Genomic DNA, 21,353 nt, shown 5'->3' on the forward strand with positions numbered 1-21,353 from the left:
TGCTAACTTAATGTGTCAAGCTGAAGAAACTAGAAACAAAACAGTGCCCTTCACACTGCAGTGTCCTTTATTGACTTTCTTTTTTTTTTTTTCAACTTTTCCACTTCTTTTGACTAAGTTAGAGCCTTACAGCCTTTTTCCCCAACTGGCATAAAATGATATCAGACCCACTGCATGCAATGATATATGCCTCTGCCTTCAGTCAAGAGAAAGTACATCACTATTTTATTGGATGCAGGTCTCGAGAGCTCATGAACTCAACAAACACCCCTATAAATTACGGGAAAGCCACACCAAAGTGTAACAACAATAAACTAAAAATGGCATAAGTGGCTTTACTCAGCCAGACCTTCCAATACTACTCTGTAAGAGATTCCCATGCTGCTTCCTTACTCATTGCAGCTATTACCACCTTGTGTACAACCAGATGTGTTTGGTCACATACAACAAACTGCTTATGCCTGTCCTGCTCATGAAACAGCCTGAGAAGAGTAAGCTAAAAAATAACAGTGTCTAGAAAACAAATCTTCTGTAATGCAATTTTTTCCTTAATTACAGATTTTTCTATTATGCTGAGGAAATACACCAAACTATTTGCTTTGCAATCTGAAATCTCACACAGGAGTTGGGTGAAGGGATGATGAAGATGAGGTTCAGAACCCATGAGGTAAAGTTTACCTTGCTAATGACTTCACTTCAAAGTTGAATGTGCAGTTCATTACTAATGCCCACCCCCTTCTGGATTTCTTTGGCAAGATTGTCAGTGTACACGTTAATTTAATGCTGATCCTGCTGTTCGAAGCATTTCTAGTGTGAGCACATGTCCAATAGCCAGTAGAAATTCAGCTGAGTGCATTAACTCATGTCACACCTTCTACCAAGCAGCCATTATCTGGTGTTGATTTCCAGTCACTCCAGACCGGAGGCAAATTTAGACCAACTATCCCAACTGGAAAACTATTCATCAGGGTGTATGATAGTGACCACATTGCCAAAACTGCACTTTTGGGAGTTTCCAGCATGCTCACTTCATGCACTAAACTGAAAGTTGGAGCCTTCTCCATCTCCTCCCTGACACAGTTTTGAGCAGCAAGAATGTTGTCACTGAATTATCTGGAAATCATCCCTTTTAAATGGCTTCTCACACCTGGCTTCCCCCGAAAGCTTTGACACTTATTGCTTAGAAATATTGGGTTTCTAAAACTAATTGTTGCTGATGCTTATATCTGCAGAGTCTCTGGGAAGGAATTTACAGCTTGTTTGGTTTGGACTTCCACGTCTTCCCGTATTAGATTATTCTACAGTCTTTCCACTGAGAAGTTATTTTGATGTTTATCTTCTCTCTCTTAATTTCAACCCATTATCCTAGTTATTTCCCCCTGGGGTAATTTTGTTCCTCCCTGGGTGTCTGTGCTGTTCAGATGTTTGCAATGGGCTCCCTCTCCCCCTCAGATGTTGCTCAGCCCTGCTGTGCATATTGACGGTTGTTCTTGTAAAACTTTCCTTGTAAATCAACCCCTCCAGCTCTCTAATCATTTTTGCTGCACTTCTCTGAACTCCCTCCAGTTTGTCTTCATCTCGCTGGTAATAACTTTGCCTATGTGTCATTTGGCATTTTCTCCTTATCACATTCCAGCAGAGCATCAAACCTTTTGCCCTGTTGCTGCGTGCTGTTGTCAGGTAGACTGGACTTGAATGATTGACGTAATCCCTTAATTTGCCGGAGGGGCAGTTTTAGATTTTTATAAACCAGTAAATTGGTGATTTGAGCCAAATATGATGCTGGGGAAGGGGGGGTTATTCACTCATCTTGTCTAAAAAAAAAACTGGAGCTGATTTTTTTGATTTAAATCCAGGGAGCTCCTGGGTGTTTTTCCCTACTGTTTCTGATGTTGGAATATAACATCAGTGCTAATTTGATGGCTTTCCAAACAGAATTCAAAATTCAGAGGAACAAGTCCTCCCTGTTTCTGGGTCTGGGAAGCTTTGTTTTCATCACTGATGAAGGTGGGAGGGACACAGTTACAGGCAAGAAGAAGCAAACCATGCACCATCCCAGGTCTCCAGTCCTGTTCCCAGCCATCCCCTGAGGTACAGCCCAAGAGGAAAGGAATTGTCCTTCCCAGTAGATATGTCTTTGCTCATCTTCTGTCTTAGAGTAACAGGCCTCTGTTGGCTTCAGTCTCACATCCTCATCTGAGTTTAACATTTTTCCATGACTAGCTCTGACTTTTTCCAAGGCTGCCTTGCTTTATTCATGGAAAACCATTCCACTCCTGGGCAGATCTTTGCGCATGGGGTTAGGGAGCTGGAGGGGTTTGCATCCTAAAACCTCATGTTGTTTCATGGAGCATGTTTTAGTGTGCACAGTTGGTTCAAATGTCCTATATCTTGAATATCCCTTCCATGTTGAGAGCTTGCAGTCTCCTTACAGTGGTTTTTAAAGGACTCAATTCTCTGAGCAAAAGTTTCCTATGACTAAAGATTGCCTACCTTTCCCATGATTACATTCCCAAAGGTGAATGCCAATGTGTCAACAGAAGGAAATATTTCTCCTGCTTTCTTCAATAATTTATTGGCATTCACAGCTTTCCCCTTCATGATGACTGCTCCTGCAGCTCTAAGAATATCAGCTCCACTGAGAGATTGAAATTTACTTGTCACAGCTCTCCCAGGCAGTTACGAATGGTGTTGTGCAGGCAGGCTCCTGATTAAAAAAATTAGAGAGGATGGGGAGCATGAACACAGCTACTCCACCCCAAGAAACTTTAAAGGCCAACCTAAATGCGCATGAGCTATTTTGCAGATAGGCATTTTTATTTAAAAAAGTAAAAAGTGCTCAGAATCCATTCTTGTGTCCAACTGCCTTCCAACACAGAGATGTAGGTATGGACTCATCATCTCCATGACATGTGGGTGGGATGAATGACTCACTGCATGCCTCAACCCATTCATCTCTTTGGCTTTTGAATGAAGAAATGTCCCAGTAGGGCTGAGTTTGTCAGAGTCAGTGACTCTCAGTGGGTTGCACTCAGTTTTGTGACCCAGATCACAAATTAGCAATAATGAAAAAAAGATTGAAACGATTATTCAAATTCACAATTAATTACTGAAAGATGCTTGGATGTAGTCTTGGAAATTGCCTCAAAAGTGTTTGCTTCAAGTAAATAAGTAGTATTTTAAATAACCTTTTCCTTTTTTTTTTTTTTTTTTTTTTTTACTATCCCATCACAACATGGCCCTTGGATTCAGAAGGCTCATACTAATTCCAGCTGTGTCCCAGGGACAACATGTCCTGCCTTCCTCGGGCACAGCCTGTCACCACTAGCTGGTGATCTCACAGCTGGACAGAGAGCAGAGGAGCCCAGACCTGCCCAGCCCAGCCCAGAGCTGCAGCTCAGGAGATGCAGCAAGTTACAGCAGCTCGTAGCCAACTCTCACCGCACACAAATGTCCCTGTGGCACATCAGAAATTAAATCGATCAGCTCTGAGTTAACACCACAGAAGCTCAATTGTATTTATCAGTTTGGCTTGTGTAATTTTGTCTATATATGTTTTCCCAGAAAAGGAGGGTTTTTTTGGTTAAGAAAGCACTTGCAGAAGTTTTTTGTAATACTGAAAAATTGTGTTTTGAGGGTAATTTCAGGGCAGAAAGGAGGTTGGTTGTTTGTCCTGTTTTTTCTTTTACTTTAGGGTTTTTTTTTTCTGTCTTGTTTTATGAAGGCAAGAAGAAAATGGTTTCTTAAAGAGGTCTTCACTTAGTTTAAGCAGTTGAAATTTGGAATTGATTTAAATGTTAAACTCATTTAGCTATACACCAAGTTCTCCAAAAATTCAATAACAAATAGGTTTGGAAAATCTTTTATTTTATGAAATATAAAAGAAAATAATACTGGTTTAATATTTTCTTTCATAAAAGAAAATATTTCCCTCTTGTCACTAGCTGGCCATCCTTAGCACTTTCATACATCCTCCTCACTTCTGTCTCCTCTGTGCTTCCCACTCTCCCCATCACCCACTTCAGTTCCAGGCTCCACCTGTCAAAGTGCTGAAAACTTTGTCTTTACATGAAAAACAGATGTCCTTCTAGGAAGACTGCAATAATTCTTTTTCTGCTTTGAGTCTCACCCCTCTCCCACTCTGAAAAAAAAAAAAAAATAAAAAATCCAGAGAATCATAATTGTAAAATAAGGCAAAACATAAGTTTTGGTCAATAAAAAATGCTCCTGACAATAAATATATTTTTTTAAAGAATATTTGCATACCTTAAAATGCTGTTATACAATAACAGTGAATGTCCTTGTGAAAAGTTATTTTGAAGTACTAAAAAATACCTCCTGCTCTGAAAATTTGAGACTAGATTACCTGTACTTTATTGAAAAGACGGATCTCATTTTTAACTGCTCCATCAATTTGTCATTTGACTGACTTCAGATTTTCTGACAAAAATCCAGTGTTTTGGTCTGATCAGCTCTACATACAAGATTTAAGTCTGAAATACCTTCCTATGAGAGTTTTCTGACTCAGGATGCCATGAGGGCATGAATGAGGGACCTGCAGTGCACAGCTCATAGTGGAATGGTGAAAGCTAAACAGGGACAGGTTGTCCTTCCTTGCAGATAGCTGCTACAACACCACTGCCATGGCCAGTGGCTGGTTGTACAGGGTATTTCAGAGTTCATGGGTTCTTGATGCCAGATTCCCATTTTCTGTATCTCAGAGCAGCCAGCCGCAGATGGGAGCTATCTCAGTCCCTTCTTCAGAGCCATAAGGAGACCCACTCTGACCCTTTGGAAGTGCTGGGCTCCTTTGGAGAACTGTGCACACTCCAGAAGACCTGACCACATTTTGATTTTTGACAGCAAAGAAATTTACCAGGGTATTTCTTGCCTGGAAAGCCACTTCATAACCCAGACAGAGACCAGGAGCTCTTTCTCAGCACTGCTTGGTCCCAGGATATAAATCCTCATGCTTGGAGACTTTAGCTAACCCCTAATTAAAGAAGCTGAGGAAGAAACTTCCCTATAGGCCAGTTATTCCATATCTGCCTTCTGCAGGGTTTCTTGTGCTTGCTTCTAAAACAGCTACCAGGACCACTCCAGGGGAAACTCCAGGCAGTGGCTCAGACCCCTTTATCTTTTCTTAGTATGAAACCCTGGATCCTACAGTCCTGACCAGAGTCTGGAAACCCCAATAATTTGCATTATAACGTCCACTTCTCACCTGCTCCAAGAAAAACAAACAAACAAACAAACAACAAAAAAAACCTACTTTTCTTTTCTTTTGTTTTCTGTCTTTTCTCCTCATCTTTTTTTTCTTTCTCATGAAAAAAATAAAAAAAAAAAGAGCCAGGCACATTAAATTGGACACGCTCAAGTAAACCAGTTTGTAATGATATGTCGGGCTTCCCGTAGCAAGAGTAGGTAATTTGGCTCCATTTTGTATTTAGATTTTGAATTTTCCTCTGTCACAGAAAGGATTTTTCATCAGAGACTTTGGATGCACAATAGCTGCGAGCATTTAATCTGCAGAGGCGCTCCTGAGGATACACACTGCAGCATCTACTGTCTTTGGTTTGCATCCAGAGAGAGAAGACAGAGGTGAATTTGGAAGGGATCCAAAGAAAGAAAAGAAAAGAAAGTGGTGTTCCTAATTTCACACATTTCTGTAGCTGCAGTGTGTCTTGCAGGCAGCAGGATGCCATTAATGTCTCCACAGCCTAGGGAAGTCCCTTGGCATTTAATTTCAGCTATTCCACTTACTCCATAAACACAGGACTTAAATTTCCAAAATGTCTGGTTATAAATGAATTCTTCAAAGAGGTACAGGGTAAGGAAATGTTTCAATAAATATGTAACAACCACCTCCTTCATGTGTTTTATTATCTGGATACAGAGAAACATCTCATAGCATTTGAGCCCCCTATTTCCACTGCACAAAAACGAGAATGACCCCTCTCATCTCCTGTCTTCTCTTCTTAGAAACCTGCAACTAAAGAGATAGTCCTCAACAGCAAAGCAAACATTTTGATACTTCAATCATCACAGAATCCCAGAATGGTTTGGATTGGAAGTGGCCTAAAAGATCATATAATTTCAACTTCCTGCCATTGGCAGGGACACCTTCCACTAGACCAGTTTTCCCAGAGTCCCATGCAGCCTGGCTTTGAACATTTCTGGGAATGGGGCAGCCACAGCTTCTCTGTGTAACCTATGCCAGGGCCCCACCACCCCAGCAGTCAAGAATTTTTCCTGATATCTAACCTAAACCTACTTACTTCCAGTTTGAAGCTGTCACTCTGTGCCCTTGTCCAAAGTACCTCTCCAGCTCTCTTGTAGCCACTTCAGGCACTGGTTCTCCCTGGACCCTTCTCTTCTCCAGACTGAGCAAACCCTCTTCTCTCAGCCTTTTTATATAGCAGAGGTGCTCCAGCCCTTAGACCATCCTCATGGACTCACTCCAGCAGGTCCATGTCCTTCCTGTGCTGAGGACCCCAAAGCTGGATGCAGCACTCCAGGTGGGATCTTGCAAGAGTGAAACAGGAGGGTAAACAGGCTCAAGATGACAGAAATTGGAAGTACTTTGTTAAAGAGACATGATCACATAAAGACATTTTAAAGTATGATTTATTAATCTTCTTCTACAGTCTCATGAAATCATGAGAGCATCTTCACCATGTTCACTAGATATTCACAGTCAGTGGTCACAAAACTACAGCTCACGAGGTCTTTTAAAGGTTAACTAACCAATAAACTAATGTCACAAAAGAATATTTCTACTTTTGCACCAATAACTATTTATTTTGTTGTATATATCTTTGCTGCAGTGTGGACATTCTTAACCAATCTTATGATGAAACACAAAACTATTTGTTATACCTTAAACTTCTTATTCCTTTTATAACTACTTCTATATTTTAACCTTAAAACCTTAAAACTTCCTACAACCTAACATAATGTCTTTTTATTTAAACTCACATTCTTGCTTTTGGTTCTAAATCTGGAAGCCTTCTCCAAGGTCTCAGGTCAAACCCTGTGTCCATGTCTATGTCTGAGCTTGCATTTGCAAGATTTTGAGAGTTTCCTGTGTTTGGAATTCCCACAGGAAGAGCTTCAATTCAAGGCTGTTTCATAAATGGTACAAGGCAAATTTAAGGGACACAAGCTCCAGGATTCCCTTAAGCTTTACGTTGATTGTACAGAGTTTATATCAAAATGTGGAGAGCAGTCTGACAAGGAGGATGTTATTCTCAACCCATTTTTTGCAGATGAGAGACTTAAGTCAACCAGATAAGGTTGGACTTGCTAATTCCCCAGTCTTGGAAGTTTTCAGGACCAGACTGGATGGGACTTGGGGCAACCTGGTCAAGTGGAAGGTGTCCCTGCCCATGGCAGTGGGGTTAGAACTAGATAATTAATAAGGTCCCACCCAACCCAAACCATTTAATGAGTCTGCGATTCCATGATACATGGTTGGCCTCAATGATCTTAGAGATCTTTTCCAGCCTTAACAGACCAATGATTCTAAACAGTATTATCCAACTCAGGCAGCCTTTGGCTCCCAAATAGCCTTTTTTCCAGGCATTTCTCTTGCAGCAGAGGTTGCATGTCTGAACCCTGGCACTGCAGTGCAAACCAGACTTGCAAGGGGTTTATATGAGATGCTGGGATGTGAGCTAGAGAGGCTGAAGTGAGGCTGCGCATCCTCTTGTGGTTCTGGGCATCAGAGAGAGACAATCTGAAGTTGAGATCAGGGTGGAAGGGCTTAGATCACAGCACAGAACATGTCAAGAGTGCCTGTGTCAAAGCAAGCGAGCAGTTTTAGCAGCTTGCCCAAGGCCACCGAGAAAAGCTGTGTCAACAGTGAACCCAAACCAGATCCCAACCCAGATTTTGCGCCCACAAAGTTATACCTGTCGAGGCAAACTCAAGCTCTGAAGTATAAGCACAGCTTCACTGCTCTTGGTGGTACAAACCATGACAGACAAATGTGGTTATGTGATTTGTGCAGGGTTTTATAGAGAAATGCACACTGATCCTAGATCTCCTGCTTCAAAATATTTCCTTGTTCCTCTTTAAGCCTTGTAATGAACCTGTCTTCTGCCTTTTGTTACTGCTCCTTTTCTCTTGAAACTTATTTCTCTCCAACAGTGCTGGCCCCAAAATTGCTGCTAATTTCCCACAAGGTATTTGCTCTTTGAAACATACTGTATGGCACTTTTCATTTTACATTTTTTTCTACTTTTTTTTTCCCTCCTATCTGAGACTGACACTGAGCCTGTTGAGAACATGTAAGTGTAGTTGCTTTTGAATGCTGCAAGGTAAATGCTGAATATGACATCTTAACTGGAATCATTAAAGCAGATGTAAGTATTATCTGAATGCTTCTGAAGTCTTCTATGCACAGCAATAGTGTCTTTATTTTCTCTCCTGATGCATGCACCTTTTTAAAAACAGCTGACAACCTATTATTTTTTTCTTTCTCCCCATTTTAAAGCCTGAACTTATGGACTACATTCATATCTTAAAGCTGAAACCTGTTTGCTAGGAAATATCTGAAAATCTGACCAAAACAGAGGCATGGTGCAAGGGTGGTTGTAATAGGTATCTTCTCTTTTTAGGTTACTACACAGATGGAAATGCATATCAAAATGTTAACCACTGGCTTATGGGAAATAAAGCAATGTGTTCCTCATTATGGTTAGACAAAGCACACAGATTTGGTGACTGCCATGGACTCTCCCAGTTGTAAAATCTGATTCCTGATTAAGGTGGGATTCATCTCACTTTGCTACCCACTGTGGAATAAGTCTACTTTATATCTGCCTATAAGCAAGGTAGAGACAGCTCTTCCCATAAACTGGTCCACATTCCTTTTCTTTAGGGCGGGGCGAGTCTCCAGAAGGCTCTTCTGTCCTCTAAGGAAGAGAGAAGGAACTTTCGGAGGAAGCTCATACCACCAACCTGCACTAGAAGCCAATCCTTCCAGCAGTGAAGCCTAGGCTACATCAATCACACAGGCTGATTTTTGGGTTGCTGCAAGCCCAGGAGCTGGCACCCCTGCCAGCTGAGCTAATCTACTCTGAGCATCGGACTGCCCGCTGGCACTGCAGCTCTGCTGAAGAATGGCTGCCCGGGGTGTTCTGAGGCACTCAGCTGCTCCTCGCTGGAGCAACACCAAGTCACACACTCAGGAAGCTCAGGCAAGATAACAGATAGACTGTTTGGCTTTAGAGATGCTCTGATCTCTCCTGAGTCTACAGCCCATGCCTGTACATTGGCCAGATGTGGCTCCTCTGACAAGCTCTTAGTCCATCCCTCTGCTCACACTCATGAGGCACAGCAGAAAGCTGGAGGAGCAGGATATAACTCCTTTTTCCAGTGGTGCAGATCCCCCCAGAGAGACACACAGCTTCCTTTCTGCATCTGGAAGAGGTAAGTGCAATTTCATGGTTTTTCATCCAAACAGTGCAACTGAACAGCAGTCTGGAAAGTCCATCACAGTGTTAACACAGCATTGAGCCTCAGCCCTGATGCCATTTAGCACATTAGCCTTGTCTGGCATGCACTAACCTCAAACCAGGGTACACATGGCATGAACATGTAGAGTGAAGCACGTGCAGGTATCTCTGTTCAATGGCATCCACTATGAAAGACTAGGACAACAAACACAGGTAACAAATCAAACATCCAGATACACAAACTCAAAGGAAAGGTGATAACAACATCAGTTACCCATCAGTAACCCTAGGTCTCTGACCTCTAAGTGATGGACCACTGAAATCCCCACTCAAGATGCTCAGGGTGGTCAGCCAGGACTTTTTAACTCTTAAGAGGGAAAGAAGATTGCCATATCTTATGGTGCAAATCATGTTGGATATTTGGCTTGTGGGACTTCTGGGACTGTGCAATATTTGCTTTGCAATTTTTGAAGGTGTCTCAGAGCTCTCTGGGTAACTTGTGGATTGGCCCTGGCCTTCTGCTTTGGAATAACCAATCCTTTTTTCTATCTATTTCTGAGAAGCCCTGAGCAAGTTCTTTGTAGTGGTCAGACAGATATTTTATAATTGCTGTTCTTTTTTGGGACTTACCAGACTCATGCTCAGCTCCCTGGTTTTCCAAAGAGCCCCTGCACAAATCAGATAAGATGTCTTCAGATGTTTTGCTAATGGGTGCCAGGACATGAAACTATAATGCTAAGAGACCTAATTTTTTGACATTCAGACAGCTTGAAACCTGAGATTACAGCAATGTAAGTTTCGTTTATGTCATGCTTGGAAAGGATTTTGTCTGCTTGTGCTTGTTGTTTTCCAACAAAGCAAAAAACAAGGAGTAGCTTCAAAACAAAGCTGAAATTCTGTCAATTATGAATTACGTGGAGATCCATGCAGGCAAACGTTTGACACTTTTGATGCACTGTAGAAACACTGGATCTGAACCTAAGGAACTGGTCTGACTGAGAGGTTACATCTATATTTACTGAAACCAGCAGGGCCTGGGAGAAGACTTGCCTTGATTCTGGCCCTGCACATTTATATTGTCCTTGCAGAGTCAGGTACCGGTATATATAGATACCTGATTCATAACCTATCCTGCGCCTCACTGAAGGCATTGGTTTAGGACCTGGGTGGCCTTGATTTTATTATTAGTGCTTCCACTGGCCTGCTGCTCAGCAGTAGGTAAATGAGGTCATCACTTTGTGACTCCATTCCCTTTTGCAAAATGTAGATAAAAACTCTTTTAATCCTGCTGATGAAAGGTGGTATGATGAATAGCATTCTTACCAGCCTTGCCTTCCTTATAGTAGGGGTCTTTGTGAATCTGTTCTATTAACAGCTCTGAGAGCCATAGAAATCCCTATATAAATTAAACACAAAACCTTGGCAGTGCCATGAAGCTGCAATTAGGAAATGAAAAAGCTATAGTTTTCAGAAGAACAATAGACTTGCCCACATTGCATATCGTGCATAGATTTAAGTATGCATTTAATAGTCTGACTGGTAATAAAAATACTATATAGATACAGTATGTTTGAATTATTATTGCTATGCTGGAAGATCCAGACTGTTTCTGTACCCTGGCTCTTGTGTGTTTAAATTTGTAACTTCACTGCTACACTCTCAGACTTGTTTGCATTCAATTTCTTTGAGCTTTCTAAATTAGATATGTACGTGATGCTCTGTGATAAAACTAAATTGATTCTTAATAGTCATGTGGTGTTAATATTAAGCCAATTAGGCTCAAATTAACACACACATTTATTTGAGCAAGGCCCTGATCTTGTAAACAACTTAAGCATGTATTTTGAACTCTGGCTTAGCCAAGTTCCTAAGTACACTAGCAATACAAACCCTGTAAAACATAGCTCAGCTGGACAAGTTAATTACTGAAGCAAACTTGTGGCACCACAGAGAAACAATATGAATAAATGCTGCCTTAGGTTAAAATAAAAGGTTTTTTAAAAAATAAAAGGTAAATTTAAAACTTGTAAAATATTCTTTGGTAGCTACAGATTGAGAAAACAAGGTGTACATATCTATGAATAGCTTTGGGTGTTTTGTCTGAGATCTAGTAGGAGCAGGCACACTAAAAGTGATTTAGTTCTTTGTGAAGTGGGCATTTACCAGTGGATCAGACAAATACCTCTGGTTTTCACTGCTCAAATCCCCACTGACTGCAGTGGTAGCTCAGACATGGAGCTCACATGCAAACTGTTATATGTAGACACAGATGTGCATAGGGTCTTTTAAGTATCCAAAATGGGAGTTGAGCTATGCCTGTCATTAGAGGAGGATTCAATGGAAATTCCCCTTGAAGAACCTAAAGTGTGTCCACTCGTGTAAATCTTAAATAGCAGCTGTACAGGTGAATAAACTGTCTATTCCAAAAATAACACATGTTTATGGGTTCAATTGAATCGGGCCTCAGCAGGTTTAATTTCAGTGTGACTAGCATTTCTAGATGATAAGAACTTATATATTCTTCTTCTATCCTTTCTCCAAATTATTTTCTCCCTCTTTGGCCAGATGCTGCCTAAACTTTCAACACTGAGGTATAGACTATTTCCTTTCTCCATTAAAGTTTTAGATTTAACCATATAATGAAGTTGCACTGGCTTAACAAAATTCTGCTCATCTGCCAGGGTTACTGTTGATATGCTAGCAGCTGCCTATCCACACACATGCTCACAGCCTTTTCTAGACATGAGATTATGTGAGATAGCTCAAAAGTGCACTACATTGCCTTAGGAGGGGTTACTCGAGTCCAGTACCTCTTTAGTTCCCTTGAATACAATCATTTTTCTTACCCAAAATGATGGCCATGGAAGGTTTGTATAAACTGCATCTGTGCACAGACAGCAGGGTACACAAAGACAAACCTGAGAGGTGAAGGAAGATGAAGTCAAGGGGCAGGTTTGCTCAGTGTCTGCAGAGACAGAGTTTGTCTCTGCAGTGACTATTTGCACAGCAACACACAGCTGCAGAGAGGTACAGGCACGGCAGCAAGGTCTCCAGGTTTTTTTCCAAGGTCTCTCTCTATGTTTTTTGTCTTCACTAGCTGTGGAAGCCTTCAGGGAAGTAATAAGGGCCATATACTGGCCCAAATGTTTGTGGTCAAGAATTTGTGCCCTCAGAAAGAAGCAGTGCATAGCCCTGTTTTATGACCACTAGAATGAACAGCATAATTCATCCAAATTCATTCCCAAAGTAGTTCTGCTGCAGCCTGCAGAGAACTACTCTGGATGCATTTAGCCCATAATCTTCCTCCATCAAGATATGACTATACCCTCCAGTGGGCAATAAAGTGCTTTGGGGCATCTAATTGAAAGTGTGACAGTTTTACACTGTTGGGAAGCAGCAGTTGTGGGTGGCATGTGCTCCACTGGCATCTGAGGGTAAATACAGCAGGATATGTGGCAGTCTACAACTGGGAGCTACATTATGCATGTGCTGGGAACAGCAAGCCAGTGCCACAATGCAATTATAGCTTTAAACCGTGCCCAGTGTGTCTGTTCGGCAGCAGTAGACAGACAGCTCCAAATCATTATTTTTTTTCTGCTTACTTAGCTTCTGGTGATTAGGTTCCTGTTTTGCAATTGTGGTGACTAAACCAATTAAGGTGCAATTTAAAGAAGGAACTCATAAATACTGTACAAAGGTAGTATTGACATAACTTAACTTTATAAAAAAAAAAAGAAAGAAACAGGGGGGCTGTGGGAAGAGAGGAGGCTACATTTCCAAACCGAGCAATCCATTTTAGAAGACTCTGCTACATGCAGTAACTTCTGCAGTATGAATAAATATGCATAATCAAAAAGGGAGCACAGCTCGCTTCTCTCTATTGCTCATTTGATATACCTCTTCATGTCATATCCACTTTCACATAAACAACACAATAATAAAACATCTGCATTGCTAAATAACACTACTGTGTTCTAATTCCTCTGGAATGACATGAATAAGAACATCCTACTCCTGTTTATTAGAATTTATTGATGACACGAGTGTGTAAAAGCAACAGAAGGCATAATTAATCCTGGTACAGCCCCAAGTTACATGTCCAAACTTGACAAGTTTCACTCTTGACTTGCATTACTTTCCCTTGACGCATGGTAACATCAAGGGCTTTGACAAGGTACAGATGTCCTGCTACAGGAGTGGCAGGAAGGCAGTTTGCTCCTCGGTTCCAGCTTCTGCAGATGCAAAGGATGGGCTATGGCTCAGTGAGGAATGATGGGGGAATACAGAGCACTTGGTAAAAAAGAAAATAAGAAAATAAGCATCCCTTTGCTTGAGATAGCACACAGCCCGCTAATGAAGCTTACAGATGATGTTCAATTGGGAGGACTAGTGAGCCACGTCAGGGCAGAGCAAAAATATTGGCAGATTTAGAGAAATTAGAAATAAGAGAAGAAAATAACAAAATTAGATCAATCTGACAAAGAACAAATTGTCTGAAAGACAATTTGAAACACAAAGGCAGCTGGAAAGAAAAGCTGAAAGCAAGCTGTAACATTGAAATAAGTCTAGAGGGAATAATGGATGTGAAAATAAACATTGTTTGTGATGTGATGTGGCTATGAAAACAATGGCATATGTAGAAATCTAGTCACTAGCTCAGTTCACCTTATCTATCCCCAGGGAACTGGTAGAGTCATCATCCTTAGAAGTGTTCAAAAAACAAGCAGATATGGCACCTCATGGTGTGTTTTAGTGGGCATGGTGGTATTTGGCCAAAGGCTGGCCTTGATGATATTGGAGATATTTTCCATCCTTAGTGATTCTATGATTCCATCCCTTTCCCAAGACACAGAATATATGAAGAACTTACAGTTGTGACCCACACAGTTTGCAGTTTGAGGGACATCTTTAAGAGCTGAAGCCTGTGATTTTGGATCCCTGTGACTTGTTTCATGACCTTTGAGGGACTGGCAGGTCACCAGACCTCTGTTGGGCCCTCAGTCAAGCAATGTGCACTCAAAATTCCCATATTCTCTCACATTCTCTCTCTGTATAATTTTATACACCTTGGTTTCCACTGTGCCCATGGGGACAGAGCTGGAGGAACAGGCATGACTGATGGGAGAATGAACAAAACACAATTGCTTGTCTACTCCCAGAGTGATGACTACAATATTCACTAGAGAAGAGAGGGACAACATTCATTTATTTTACCTGATGGGCTTGAACCCAAAACTCTGAGAAAAGAACCTCACCTACTACAGACAAATATTCTAGAAGGGAAAATTTATAATTTACCTCTTTGTTTTTTGTACAAATTGCATCAAATTCTGAACGTTGCCACACCAGAAAGCAAATAACCATCAGCCAGCTTGGGAATTTCCTTTCACCCTTCCCCTATCCTATTCTCTGCAACATTCCTTCTTCCATCCAGGCTTGGAAAAACCAAACCAAGGCTACTCCTACAGAGCACTTTCCTCCTTGAGGCACCTGGAAACTGCTTCCAAGAGCAATGACTGTGCCAACTCCTAAGATACTGTGCTACCAAGATGCCTCTTCGCTGCTGCAATGCCATGGACTTCACTGAGCACCTTTTTAAAATGCTGCAAGAGTGAACATTGTGGTATTGAGCTGCAGCTTGGTAAAAGTTGTAAAGGCTTATGTTGCTATTTCTGAGACCTCCTGACTCAAACTTTGACATGACTAAGGCAGCAATTGTCACAAAAAAAATTGTCAGGAAGAAGTATATATTTCTATTTTCTTTATGTATATATACAAGTCAGGAGGACAGCCACAACTGAAACTGTAGGTTCACTCTTGGGCAAGGACTGTCAAAAATACTTTGGAGAACTAGAGGCAATTCTGAGGAAAGCAGAGAGCTAGAGGAGTTGAATTATGAGTAAAAATCTTAAGATACACATCTTGTAAAAATTGTCATTTTAGAAGGGAAAAGTCCCACATGTACATGCCCAGGAGATTTGTCCAAGCACCTATTTTTCCTTTTTTTTTTTTTTTTTTTCAATGTGTGTACACTCTTTTCCCTTGCCTTCTGCAAAGAAGTGCAGTGAACAGCTTTGAGCACCTTCAATCAAAAGTGCATTATTTCAAAAGCTTGTGTGATGATTAATATCTGCCTGCCCACAAGCCACTTTATTCAGATGGAATTCATATGGGAGATTTCATAAATTTAACAAGGGTGCTTCTCAGAATCTTCCTGTCTCTTATGAAACATTATTTTAATATTTTTGTTTCCAGGGAACACATCTGCTAAAACTGCAGTACCTATCTCTCCTGCCCTAGACAAAATGTTAGAAAGATTTTGAAGCACACAATTAGAAATGTGAGAATATACTCCTGATTGATACACACACTCCTGATGTATATATTTATATGTGTATACATGTATGCCTTAGCAGTTGCCAAGCTCGAGCGACAGCAGGAATGTCTCATCAGAGACCATCCCCCTTCCCCAGGCACTCTGGCCCACAGGGAGTGGGGTGTTGGCAGTGGAATCAAAAGACAAAAAGGATGGCAGATCATCCAGCATGGAGGTGTCACTGAAGTTAAACAGCCCCATGTCCTGTACCAAAACTGCTCCACAAAGAAAGAAAATGGATCCTTGTCTAAGGAGATCCCTTCTGAAGGGAACAGAAGGCCCAATGTGCAGACCAGGCTTATTCCTGGGGCAACTACTGCCTCCCTTTGGCCTGATTAATGATGTAAAGAGAAAGCCCTGCTTTGGTAGGGCCCTCAGGCCATTATTTACTATTGTTTCTCCAGGTAGGCAGCAATGAAGTTACAACAAGAAGACCAATGGCAATCAGGAGAGACTTGAGGGCCTTGGGATGGCAAGTTAAGGGATCAAGAGCACAAGTGGTATATTCAAAATCAATACCTGGCTCCATGCCTGGTGTCACCAGAAGAATTTGGGGTCAGTTAACACAGAACCAGGCCTGGTGGTGACACACAGGTTATGCCTGTCTCCAAGTGGAAAAAGTATCTTTGCACAGAGGTGATAAGGGTTCATTGGAAGAGCTTTGAACTCTGTGATGTAAAGAAAAGGCGATCGAATAGCCCTGTATATTACAGAGTGTTTTGCTTGTCTGCAGCTCAGTGATGGTGATGATAGGATTGCATGTCTGTGGGTAAGAATCAGGGCCAACAAAGCAGATCACCTGGTGGGAGCTTGTTACAGACCACCCAACCAGGATGAAGACAGATGAAATATTCTATAAGCAGCTGGGAGGAGTCTCACAATCACTGCATCACAGCACAGCACAGAAGAAAGGAATAGTCTAGGAAGTGCCAGGAGTGTGGAGGAGACCTTCCTGGCAGCCTGACAACCAGAGTAGGACCCTCACTGGAGCTAGAGTGGTGAAGGCAGATGTGGTGGGTAAAGGCTGTCCTGGGCTCAGCAACCACAATATGGGTTTTCCATCCTCAGAGGAGTAAGGAGAGAGGTCAACAGAACTGTCCCTTGAACTTCTGGAGAACTGAGTTTGGCCCATTTAGGAACCTGGTTGACAGTGTTTTTTGGGAGGCAGTCCTGATGGGCAAAGGTGTCCAGGAAGGCTGGATAATCTTCAAGAAGAAAATCCTAAAGGCAGAGGAACAGGCCACTCCAAGGTGCTGAAAAATAGACAGGGAAAGAGACTGGCTGAACAGAGTTTTGGCTGGAGTTCAGAAAAAAAACCCAGGAGAGTTGAGGATCATTGGAAGAAGGGGCAGGCAACTCAGGAGGACAACAAGGATGTTGTGAGGTTGTGCGGGGAGAAAATTAGAATGGCCAAAGCCCAGCTTGGATTTAATCTGTCTACTGCTGTAAAAGACAACAAAAATTATTTTATAAATACATCAGCAAAAAAAGGAGGGTGAAGAAGAATCTCTATATTTTATTGGACACTGTCCATCCCTGGCTGAGAGGATCTGACCTTCTGCCCCACAGCAGCCACCACAGAGACGTGATGGGGTGCAAAGGGACCTGCAAAGGGACCAGTTGGAACTACACACCTGAAGACAGCCCTGACACAGTCATAAATCACAGAATGGTTTGGGATGGAAGGGACCTTCAAAACCACCCCGTTCCAAACCCTGTGCCATGCACATGAATGAAAGGATGGCATGACTGGTTGAATGTGTCTTTGCTTGCCAAGTTTCCCAGAAGAGCAGCACAACAACATGGACCAGAATTATTTAGACCTTTAGAAACAGAGTTTCAGTGAAGCCTCTAGTACTGTCATGAGGAAACTCTTCCTGGCAAATTCACTGGTGAAACCCTCAATTTTTCTAAATTCTGTAGTTCACAGTTTTGTGGCAAAAAAACCCACTTGTGTTCTCTACCATTGCAATATCTGTATTTTACCAGACAGCCTGTCAAGCCTTTAGGAATTCTCCTGGTTTAACCGGAAGCAGAAATGATTGATGCCGTCAAACATCCAATGCACCTGGAATCTATCAGGAACTGTTTTAGATTCCATACTTCCTGGACTATCCCTAAAGTTCATAACAATTTTGGCATTTTTGGAGTTGCAAAATACTCACATTTAACTTCCTAGCCCCTTTTGGATGCACAGATTTTCTGAAATCAAGGAGGACTTAGTAGATTTATATGCTTTTTCACAATTGGTTTCAAGTTCTACTTCACTCATCTGTATTATTTCCAACAAAGAGGTATTGGTAACTGTGTGTTAAGTTCCTAGCCCTTGTATAGAATTTTGCAGCAAAGTGAGGCATCCATGAAAAGGATGACTAAATTACTAGACAGCTTCTGTAGAATCTAGGTCCTTGTCTCTGTCACTGATGCAACAGTATCTTTCCAACAGATCAGTATCCAAGAACCTGCAAGCATCTCTATTTTTTCTCAGCAAAGTACCACACAAACTTGAAAGAAGACGCTTGGGAGTCACCACACAACAGCTACAGCTGCTAAGCAAACCCTCAGGCCTTGCCCTCTCAGACCTGTGATCTTTCCACTGCACCCACACAGCAGCTCACTCTCAACAGCAAAGCCCAGCTTTGGGATGTAAAAGAGATGGACAGAGATGACCATGGGATGGTGGTGCAGTGATCCTTTCAAAGTGTTTTTTCCAAGCCAGAGAAGACCCAAATTTTCAGTCACACCTTTTTTAAATTTGTCTCTGCTTATCAAGTCATTTACTGTAAAATCAGTCCATTGAGAGTAGAGCTGAGATTTGCCCAATAAAAGTCTTTAATTCCTTTCCTGGATTTGTTCAGATAAAGATCTCTTGGCATCCCTGACTACAAAAGAACTTTTACTGCTTCCATGGTTCTATTCTTTGTCTAACTCACTTAAAATAGGAGCTTTCATGGAAAGGGAATGATTTTTATTTTGTGTTTGATATGGAGCTTCAGAAAACTCATCTTTGCTTGAGTCTCTGGCTCTGGTCTCTCATGATACTAAAGGATAATAAGAAATAGAAAGGCAAATGTCTTTTTAAGACAAAATTTCCTGCTCCTCCTCATTTTGAAATACATAGATCTCACTTTGCATAGCATTTTCATAAACAGAGAAAACTCTCTATAGCAATGAAATAAAATTAAGATACAGTAGTGCCCCTCAGAACACCCATCATACTTTCAAAATAGACCATTCACTTACTGCAAAGGTTATTTCAAGCTAAGAATCCATTTATTTGAATGTATTTCCATTTTAATCAATATCCTTTAGAAATGGTCTCTTTCTTAGTCATGTAAGGTGAATTGATATAATTTTAAGGACATGTATTTCTTTTCTAAATGTTCTTATATGGCAAGGACATATGTGAGATTGGATTTTCACCTCTGGTAGATTTGAGTCAACAGCATTTTCTTTACCTTAGTGCAACAAGAAGATGAGTGCCAGAGGCAAGACTTTCAGAAGAGGAGACATTTCTACAGCACCTGAACATTGTGGTGACAATCCCTCATTTCTAATCCCAAAAGATTTCTTAGCAGTGCTGCAAAGTCTTTCTTTCGCCCTGAAAGCCTGAGCCACCTTTCACCAAAAACAACTGAAAGACTTCCATTAAGTTCAACAGATTTTCAATCATGGTCTTATCTAAGATGAGTGCTTTCTTTTAATGTGTGAATAGAAGGTAATTACCTTTCATTACATCAAATGTAGCAGAAGATGGGCAAGTAGGTTTTTTTTGCTTGGGCATGTACATTTTTGTAACATTTGCAAAATGCTGACTTATGCACACAGTTACACTCAAAACACAATTACTCATATATAAATCTGCATTTGTGTTTAAATGTCACTGGTAACAAGAACGCTTCTGGTAACAAATTTGTTTATCAAATATACATCAGAAAATGGCACATTAAATAAGAAAATGTTCAATAAAAGACACGCTCAGCACTTTTACAGACAGTCTGGGCCTCGTCCAACAAACCCTGATGTAAAAAGAAACTCTATCATTAACGTCTAAGGATCCGGATTAAACCCATAATGGGAAATTCTCAAATTTTTGCTTTCTTTACACTTTTCAATTGCAGCTTTTCATTTCAGGACCCGACTGTATGCCTCTATGTACTGAGCTCATAGATTGAAGCCAAGAGGACTCATGTTCATTTCAAGGGAGTAAGAAGAGTCTTCTGTTCAAACTGTAATAGCACTGCTGATTTTTGGGTTTAATTTATTTCATTTTTTTTCTGAGACGCCTCTGAAATTTACTGTTGTGTTTAGATTTCAGAGGGATTATTAGTTTGATGGCAAGGAATGCTTAAGGACAACAAGGATGATCAAATTTATGAAACGACTCATATTAAAGAAGAGCAAAGAAGACTGGGGCTCAGCCTGAGGAAAACGAGGCAATATATGCTACTGGTCTTAAAACCAGAGATGATGACCTGGCAAAGGTAAGCAGAGAAAGATTTCATTTTTCTTTCTAAAGCTAGAATTGAGAAGTAGCAGGTGAGGCTACCAGATGGTAGGCAGAGAGTAAATAATAGCAGGGGAGGGTAAACCAGCCTTGGAGATGCTTCTGTCGTTCCCTGAGTGAAAAGGGAATCCAAAGTCTGAGTGCAGTTACTAAAGAAGGGTAATAACATTTGAGAAGCACTGAGACATCCATATGGAACCATCCACACAAGACCTACAGAAGAGCAACACCTCTCTGAAGTGGCAGTGGAGGGTGGAGGAAGATACTGGAGCATTTCTAGTGGTGCTGGAATTGGGCCCAAAGCTCTTTACTTTGAAACTGATCACTTTGTGCTATAGCTTCTCTGGGTCTAATGGAAAACCCAGGTGTGAATTCTGCCTTTGTACTCTTTCCCGGAGTACAAATGATTTGTCTGGGTGGCAAATCACTGTCCTTAGGGCTTATTGAGGTATCCATGAAGCTATTCTTTAATACTAGTAAGAAAAATACCAAACAACAGGTGGGTGCAGGGAATTTGGCAGCATGTAAAATCAGCACAACAGGGAGATGATTTTACCTCTGTTTATAACACTGGTGAGATTGATATCAGAACACATTTGAAAAGATACTGAAAAATTGTCAAGGATGCACTGAAGAGCCAGCAAAAAATAGAGAGTTTAGAGAAATGCCTTGCAGTGAGAGATTTAAGCAGCTCATTCTGTCTAGCATATCAAAGATGTATTTTAGTGTAACCTGAAAGTCAAAACTGAATGATTCAAAATGGTAAAGTCAAAAAAGCAGCAGCTTTGTTAGGAGGCCTAACCCTCTGTCTTGATATGAAAATGCATCTTAACACAATTACAATGATTTATTTGTAGTCTGGGACAAAGTTACATGGCCCTTTCCTAAATTTGAAGAGGTGTACATATATATTTATACATATGTGATGCTTAAGGAATTATAAATATGTAATACTAGGTTTAAAGGAATCATTATTATTTTATAAAATGCTCAGTTTTATGAGTTGTTG

Source organism: Poecile atricapillus, chromosome Z (genome assembly GCF_030490865.1).
Source record: "Poecile atricapillus isolate bPoeAtr1 chromosome Z, bPoeAtr1.hap1, whole genome shotgun sequence".
In the NCBI taxonomy this organism is placed as follows: domain Eukaryota; kingdom Metazoa; phylum Chordata; class Aves; order Passeriformes; family Paridae; genus Poecile; species Poecile atricapillus.